The sequence below is a fragment of the Marmota marmota genome, unplaced genomic scaffold (assembly GCF_001458135.2).
Source record: "Marmota marmota marmota unplaced genomic scaffold, marMar, whole genome shotgun sequence".
NCBI classification, from domain to species: Eukaryota; Metazoa; Chordata; class Mammalia; order Rodentia; family Sciuridae; genus Marmota; species Marmota marmota.
In genome coordinates, this window is record NW_026000057.1 from 12,837,384 (window position 1) to 12,846,496 (window position 9,113).

Consider the following 9,113-nt stretch of genomic DNA (forward strand, 5'->3'; position numbering starts at 1 on the left):
GGATGGGAAAGGCAGCGGAGCACAACAGACACTAGGATGGCAATTTGTAAATCAATGGATGTGTAACTGATGTGATTCTGCAATCTGTGTATGGGGTGAAGGTGGGAGTTCATAACCCACTTGAATCAAAGTGTGGAATATGATATGTCAAGAAATTTGTAATGTTTTGAACAACCCACAATAAAAAATTAAAAAAAAAAAGAAGTAAAAAGACAGGGAATCCTACAAATTACAGCTAAAAGGTTGATGTTTGCAAAATTGCTTCATCTGTGAGGCAAAACTCAAATCAATGACATTATTGTCTCCCTTTATCTCAAGAGCTTATTGCTAGTTTTTGTATCCCCTAGGCTTTCTGCTTTTTAATTATCATGCATACCATTCAGTCTAACTGTAAACCCTGAGAAACACTTGTATTTTTTCATATTAGTATAAGACATTTGATTTAACCAGACACAATTTTACTCTTGACCTAGTGAAGCTTAGCTCCAAAATCTCTCTAGGTTCTGCAGGAGGTTTTAAGGTGTTTTAGGTGTTAAAGTTAAGCCAGGTTGCAACCAGGATACATTTTTGTGTAAGAAATCCTGGTAACTGCCTACCAAGTTCTCTGAAGAAAGAGACTTTACATGTCTGTCTTCTATAGTTTATTGGGATTTTAAAAAGTCTTATTCTAAAATAAGTACACTTTTGTGAATTTTGCACTTGTAATTTTTTTTTTCATTTTCATAAAGATGTTCTCTCAAATTAAGCTGGAGATTGGCACAATCTGAATCCATCCTTGACTGGAAAAAGCAAATGTAAAAATATGCAAAATCTCACACCAAATGCAAGTGTTTGCTTGCTCATATAGTACTCTAGAATAGGGGAACAGACTGGTGGGGCAGCCCATCTTCACACCATCATTCAGAGCCAGGATGCTGGACATTCTGACAACCTCAGTATGGTTTCCAAGACAATTGTGGGCCATTGGCTTTCTTGGCCATGAGGAGGAGAAACGCCTGGAAGGAAGGATTTAGTGGACCATACTGGGTCAGTCACATGGTTATTACCAAATTCAGGTAAAACATGAAAATATTATCCAGCAGGGTGCTCAGGAAGGAGATAAAAAGAGATTTGGGGTGAGACTCTCCAACAATAAATTTGACTCATCTAAAGATTTTTGTGGTAAAAACACACAATTTGTATGGATGGGGCTTCTTTGAGCACATAACAATTTTGATGAAGCATGAAATTTAGATTTAAAATCTTACTCTATCTGAATATTTATTTAACAATTGTTTGCTGAACATGCATAAAAATTTGTGCTTACTTAGAATCTAATGTGGATTATTGACAAAACAAGGAGCAACATCTAAACTTCAGAATATAAAGAAATTGTTGGCGCCAGAAAACTGGAAGATTCAGAGCTTCTTAGTATCTTTCAGTAATTGAGGTCAGATGAATACCTGGAACAACAACAGCACTGTGGGTAATTAATCATTCACGCATTATTGAACTGGGGAAAATACCTTGTGAAATGGAAATTAGTTGAGTTACATCTTTTAATACTTTTGCTTAAAATCAATGTGCAAATATTATAAGAATTGATGGAGCATCTCATTAAGTCACTGCAAATGGAACAGGAGGTTAGAACACACAGGAAATTCAAAAGAAAATGACTTTCAAAGGAAACATTAAAGTTCTTGAAATGAGAAGTATAATGTTTAATTTATAATATTTTTTACAAATAAAATTAAATGAAATAATGTACATACATGGTTTTGATTCATTGTAAAGAACTAGACAAATATAAGAAATTTTTATCACTATTTTTAAGTACTATCTTAATTTTTTTCATTTTGAGTTCCTCTAAATCTAAATAGTATATAAAAAAATGTCCAAAAATATACTTATTTGAAAATACTTTTATAATTTGTGACCTTTTTGTTTTTGCTGTTGTGTATTTTGGTCTCATCTAAAACTCTGAAAATTGTAATTGTCAATGGAAAATATGATTTGGTATGTTTGTTTTATACATGTCTTTCCAGAAAAGTAGCTAATGCTTAGGTAGCACAAATTAAGCCCAAAAGCTAAATTCATACTCAAGGTAAAAAAAAAATCTTTTGTACTCCAAGGTATCTTTTATTTCTCCTTTGAGAAAATCTCATCAAATAAAGATATTGAGCTGAGTGTGGTGGCACATTCCTATAATCCCAGTGGCTTGGGAGGCTAAGGCAGGAGGATTATAAATTCAAAGCCAGCCTCTGCAACTTAGCAAGGCCCTAAACAATTTAGCAAGACCCTGTTTCAAAATAAAAAATAATAATGGCTTGGGGATGTTGCTCAGTAGTTAAACACTCCTGGGTTCGATCCTTGGTACTGCACACACACAGAGAAAGAGAGAGAGAGAGAGAGAGAGAGAGAGAGAGAGAGAGAGAGAGAGAGAGATTGAGCATTGTTAATTAATCTAGTTGCCATTTTGAATTGTACAAGTTTTCTAATAGAAAAATTAAGTATTCTCTAAGTTTTTTATTATAACCTGTAAGAATGCTCAAAATCCTACAATATTGGTACAGCATAAAGTTTTAAATAATACACAATAAATCATCAAATACCCAAAGTAACAAATATGTTCTAAGCAATAGCTTAATAATTACAAAAATACTACTAATAATTTTATTTATGTAGATGCTCACAAGATGCATAAAAAGAGACTTTAGTGATTTGTTTTAATTGCTAGTTATACATGTGGGTAAGAAGATGTTATATTGTCAGCATAATTTGAAGCTGACTGCCAATGCCTGATCTTTTTCTTTCCAACTAATTTTATCTAAAGCTTCAGATTCTCATCTACAATGAAAAAACATTAACTAAAAGGCAGTAACATTTTTTTAAGTCTTAAGCATTGGAGCAATGCTATCCTGATAATTCCATATTTATTTTTATTTTTTGTTACTGGGGATTGATCCCAGAAACCCTTAACCACTGAGCCACATCCCCAGACTTATTTTTTACATTTTATTTAGAGACAGGGTTTAACTAAGTTGCTGAGAGTGGCTTTGAACTTGCTATCTGTTGGGATTAGAGGCATGTGCCACAGTGCCTGATTCCAGATTTATTTTTAAGAAGCTATTCAGAAGTCTATTTGTAGCATAGTTCAGATAGTACTTCAAACTTTTATATGAAGGTAAACAAGGATTTAAGACAATATTTTTGATAAGAAATGCAATGATGCAAAAACTATAAAACAGAATTCTTATCTTTGAAGTGAAGGAGGTGGTGGGGAAGACATTACAAAAGTCGCCAATTAGCACAAAATCATTAGAGAACAGGTTATGTAATAAAGGATTTAGTAAGTGCCATAGGAACATAGAAGAATCACTGTGGGCTCCTTCAGTGTGGGGGCAAATTGGTGTGTAGATGCTAGCTTTGACGTAGCAGTAAAGTTTGCTTCTGTACGAGAAGAGTAAAGGCTCAAAAAATAAGAAAAGAAAAAGAGGAAAGAAAACACTAAAAGTAGGATTATAAACTATTTTTAAGATAAATGAAAGGCTCCTCTCAATAGAGCAGTGAAAACATACAATATGTAAAACTGGGCCACATGGGAATGGCCAGCGTGCAGCAAGCTGGGCATTCTTGCTTGAAAATCATGGAGTTAGACCTCTGCTTCCAGAAAGATGGAGTAGACATATTCTTCACTCCTCCCATAAACCCCCCAAATATATAAGATACAACATAAGACTGAAAGAGAGAAAGAGGCCTACAAACTAGGGGCCTGTGGATCCAAGGAATAACCTAGCTTTGAGTTTCCTGGGTTTTCTTTTTCTCTTATGTATCTCAGACTTGGCACTGAAGAAACTGCCAATAGAGAAGTAAGAACTGCAAAATCTAAATAAATCTCCAATAGATGTTAGCTCTTCTTAGCCAAAGGACCACGAGAGAAGAAGTTGTGCAAGACAAAAAAAAAACTTTTAAACAATAACAGGTCTACTCCAGATAAACACAACTGAAAAAACTGTGCCCCCCCCCCCCACTCAGCCCCATGCCTGCAAAGGCAGTGGGGAGCTGAACCCTCCCCCAGTGCCAGACTGTAACAAAGCACCACCCTCCCTTCTGCGGGAGTGACACAGAGAGCTGAGTAAGGAGGGGGTACTTCCACCCTTATCAGAGGCCACACGGTGTTAGTAGTGTTGGTAAGTACAGCGTTAGTGGAGTTATTGGTAGAGGCCATGTACGGAGCATGAAGTCACTTCCTGGTCCCAACCAGTGTGTCATCAGTGGAAACTCAGTGGGGAGCTTGAACTCCTGAATGTTAACAAAAGCTGAGTTAAGGAACCTGGACTCCTGGGCATTTATGAAAATTTATATTCACTTCCAAAACCATACAACACTATTAATAGTAACTTTATTTGTAATAACTAACGATCAGAACCAATCCAGATGCCCTTTAGCAGGTGAGTGGCTGAAATGTGATTTATTTGTATCTTGGAAAACTGTTCAGTAATGAAAACAAAAGAACAATTGATACAAGGGACAATCTAGATGAATCATTCAGAGTTATGCTGAGTGAAAAAATCCAACCTCAAAAGGCTGTAGCCTGTAATTCCATTTATTTATCAGTCCTGAAATAATAGAACTATAGAAGTAGAGAAGAATTCAGTGATTAGAGGTGTTAAGGAGAGGGTGAGAAAAAGAGGAAAGTATGTGTGTTGTTAACATGCAATTTTAAGGATCCTTGTAGTGAAGGACCTGTTTAGTATCTTGATTATATCACTACGAATACTCTCCTTGTGGTACTGTGTTGCTTTATTTATTATTTTGCATTGCTATAGTGTTCCCATTGGGGAATATCCATTGGATGAATGGCTCATGGGATCTCTTTGTATTATTCCTTTCAATTTCAGGTGAATCTACAATTATCCTGAAGTTATAATTTTAATTTGAAAATATGATGTTAATTGGGGATTTATTCCATTTTCCAAAAAGCATCAATTAAAGGATACATTAGAAGTACAAACCTGGAGGAGGACCAAATAACCCCAAATTAAATTATCAGCCATTAGTCCCTTTCCTCTGAGGAAAACCAGCTCATTATAGGTATTTAAATATTTATTCCATTAATCATAATATTTTATAAGAATAATTTACTAGTGTAAGTGACATAGATTTTGCAGAGCTACCACACCAAATCCTTTATCAAAAGGAGCTCAAAATTCCCACCAACCAGACTTCCCAGGAAGTGCTCAAAGACCAGAGAAATGGGAACACGTTATTGTAACACTGAAATAATGGTGGCTCTCATCTCTTTTACTTCTAGCAGCAGTAGCAGAAACAGAAAACCAATCTATTAGCGTGATTTTACAGAAACATTATTTTTTCACCAACAAGGAGTACATATGAAACACTTAAGTTCAAATGCCACAATTATAGTGTTGATTCAGTCTTAGAATAAATATTCCATGATGGTTACCATTTGGCTAATTGTATGTGGATTAAAGGAAAGGAAATAAAAGCTGTGAGAAGTCTTGTGACATTTCAGATAGATATTATTCTTAGGTATACGTTTCTACATAACATACTTTAAACAGCAAGTTGGTTTCCTGATTGCCTCAATTATTAACATTGATGATAGCATTATGTGGACAAAATTGTGTGCAAAGAGTCATATGATATTTTAATAACATCAGGATAAATATATGCTTGATTGATAAAAAATATAGGTAAGAACAATGGCATATAGAGTTAAAATACATGATAATAATAAGTGGATTTTTTTTTATTTTTTTGGTGCTGGGAATTAAATTCATGGCCTTGGGAAGGTTACTCTAAGCCTATGCTCTACCACTAAGCTACACTTACAGTCCCAAAGTGAAAAATTTATCTGAAGAGGTACAGCATTTTATCAGAAGGGTTCCTTAAGGAGACCAAAGTAGACAACATAGGAAAAAAAAAAGCGAAATGAATTATGCATAGCCCTAAAGACTAAGAGAAACAATATTAAACTTTGGCATACTTCCTTCTTCAGTCAGTTTTGAAATGCAAATATTTTTGCTTTGCTTTTTAAATATATTTATGACCATATGTTTCAGACAATGTTGCATCTTTGTTTTCCTCCATATAACATTTTGGCAGACCCAGTTCCACCATCTTTTGCCTGTTCTCACGTTGTTTCTTCGAGGTAAGGGCTGACTTTGTTGCCCAGTTCTGTTTATTGAGACCTGAAGGAGAAGGCTGCAGGAGGTTATGGAAAGTACATACATACCATCATCTTTTCTATAGAGGTAGTAAGGACAGTTACAAAAAATAAAACAACGCCATTCTCAGATTTTTTGGTTTGAAAAAATACTTATTTTTAATACAATTATTATTATTTATGTTAATTCTATAATTATAATCTATAATCTATTTACATTATTTATGTTAATCTAACAAGTTTGAACTTCTTTAAAATATTCTCTTTTTAAATTTTGAACAGTGTATATGTTATTCAAGAAAAATTAAAATGGGTGCCACAGTGTAGATTTATTCTGTATTAGTCAGCTCTTTGTTGCTGGGACAAACTACATGAAAAAGTCAATTTACAGGAAGTAAAGGTTTATTTTGGCTCACAGATTCAGAGGTTTCAGTCTACACAATTGTTTCTGGGCCTGTGGCAAGGCAGAATATCATGGTGGGCAGCATGTGATGGAGCAAAGATGCTCATTGCATTGTGACCCGGAAGCAAAGAGAAAGAGAGAAAGGGATCTGGGCCTCAATATTCCCTGCAAGGTCATGCCCCTGATCAAAATTCCTTCTACTATGTCTCTTCAAATTTCTTAAAAGTTTTAAGGTTTCGGTCATCACCAGTCATGCCATAGGCTGGCAATCAAGCTTATAGCACATGGGCATTTGGGGGTCATTTAAGATCCAAACCATAACACACTCCAAGGCCAATGACTAATAGCTGCGAATCCAAAACTTAAAAGTCATCCTGATTTCCCTGAAATAGTAGTTGTACTTATAAACAAAACACAGAACATAAGATTTATGTCCTTGTCAGAATGATTCAGTGAAATTAATTGGCTAAATATACTCAGCTAAACAAACTCCAATTGCCTTAAAAAGAATGATAGTGTATATAACAGCCAATCATGAAAAAAGTCAAAATACTTTTCCTCTTTCATGCTTTATAAACCATGCTGTAACTCCTGTGCTGGCTTCTTACCACCTTGAGTATGAGTTCTCCTGCTTCCTGAATTGTTCTTTAGTGTTGCAATACACTTTTACAATTTTTCTGACTTGATCTCATTTTACATTCGATATTTTGTATATATCCTATATGAAAAAATTCTTTGCAGTGATCAGTGATGCTTTTTAATTGACTATTTTTTAGTGTAGTTTTTGTTTCACAGCAAAATTGAGTGGGAAATATAGACTGACTCCATATACTTTACCCTCTGTTCTCACAAATGCAGTCTCACCCATTATTAGCAATCTCCACCAGAGTGGTACATTTGTTAAAACTGATGAACTTACACAGCATTCTCAGCGAAAGTCCATCATGAATACTGGGTTCACTGCTCATGGTGTACATTCTATGGTGTTGGAAAATATATAATAACCCATATCCATAGTACCATACAGAGTAGTCCCACAACCCTAAAAGTCCTCTGTGCTTTGCCTCTTCATCTTCTCTTCCCCACAACTGATCTTGGTGTTGGCTCCACAATTTCCCCCTTTTCAGAATATCATTGTGCAATATGTATCTTTTCAGATGGTCTGCTCAATGCAAGATGCATTTAATCCGGAGAATGGAAGATGGCGGCGAGGGGAGTGCATTGCCCCCGTGTGCTGCGTCACTGTGTGGGAGTATGACCAGTCAGGACGGCTAAAGGCTATCTTGTTAGGAATTTCCAGCAATAGTGGGGTGCTCCGGAACCTGGAGGAAGGATTTCCATCGCACGAGGATCGGCTACGGGGACTCAAATGCGAGAGATTTGTCGCACGGAGGGTAACACTGCTTATTCAGCAAATCGCCCCGTGGCTAGAGTCTGCAGCGCGCACTGGGAAACGAGGAGATAGCGACGCAGGGATACAGCGCTGCAGTTTCTGCCAGCCGTGTAAGCACCGTACTCAGTGCTGAATTCTGGGTTCGAGACGGGGGAAGGAAGCAGTCCAATTCAGTTCTCCACACCGGTCAGACCACAGAGGAGGCCAGCGGCCACCATCTTGGAGAGCTGACGTCACCATCCCTGTTTTCGACTGACCGCAGCTCATTCAGCTATAGAACAGGTAATTTCAGGCTGCCATTCGCCTGCGGCTTGCAGACAGATTACTCAGGCTCAGTGCTAAATAACTCACGGAAACTGCTTCTTGGAGCCTGCTCTTATCAGAGCATATACCGAGCACGGAGCGGCCGAGTTCCGGCTCCTGGAACTGCTCTGGCCCAGGGCTAAGGAGCCTGTGGAAACTGCTTCATGGTCCGGGTCCTGCTGAGTACTGTGGAGGTAAATACCAACCGAGCCTTCGTGGGCAGCGGCAACAGGACTGAGACAGGACCTGTGAGGGCCGGTCAGGACTCACCCGTTGCTTTGGTTACCCGGCAAAGGGAACAAAATGCTGCCATTCGCATAGGATACCAACATGGCAGAGATCTGATGTCATCAGAAAGCGACGGAGGAGAGAACTTCATCAATACCAGCAGCGACAGAAACAGTTGGTCTCCTGGTAGGGAGGGTGAGTCACAGACACCAGAGTCTCTCTCGCTTTGTCATCGAGCCAGAGGGGAGGAGCCGGGCCGCCGCCCGCGCCCGGAGCAGGCCCAGCGGCTCGCTGGCATGGTGGTCGCGTGACCCCAATTGGAGAGGGGGCGGAGTGGAGCCGCCACGCGCGCCCGTAAGGTGGGCAGACCTGCGACCAACCTGCAGATCAGGCCCAGCGGTCCGCAGGCATGGTAGGAGGGGCAGGGCAGAGCCGCTGCCCGCGCCTGCAAGGTAGGCAGACCTGCGACAGACTGGCGGATCAGGCCCAGCGGCCTGCCGGCGTGGTACACACATCACCCCATTTGGAGTAGGGGCAGAGCAGAGTCGCCGCCCGTGCCAGGAACAGGCCCAGCGACCTGCCGGCGTGGCAGTCACGACACCCCAATTGGAGTAGGG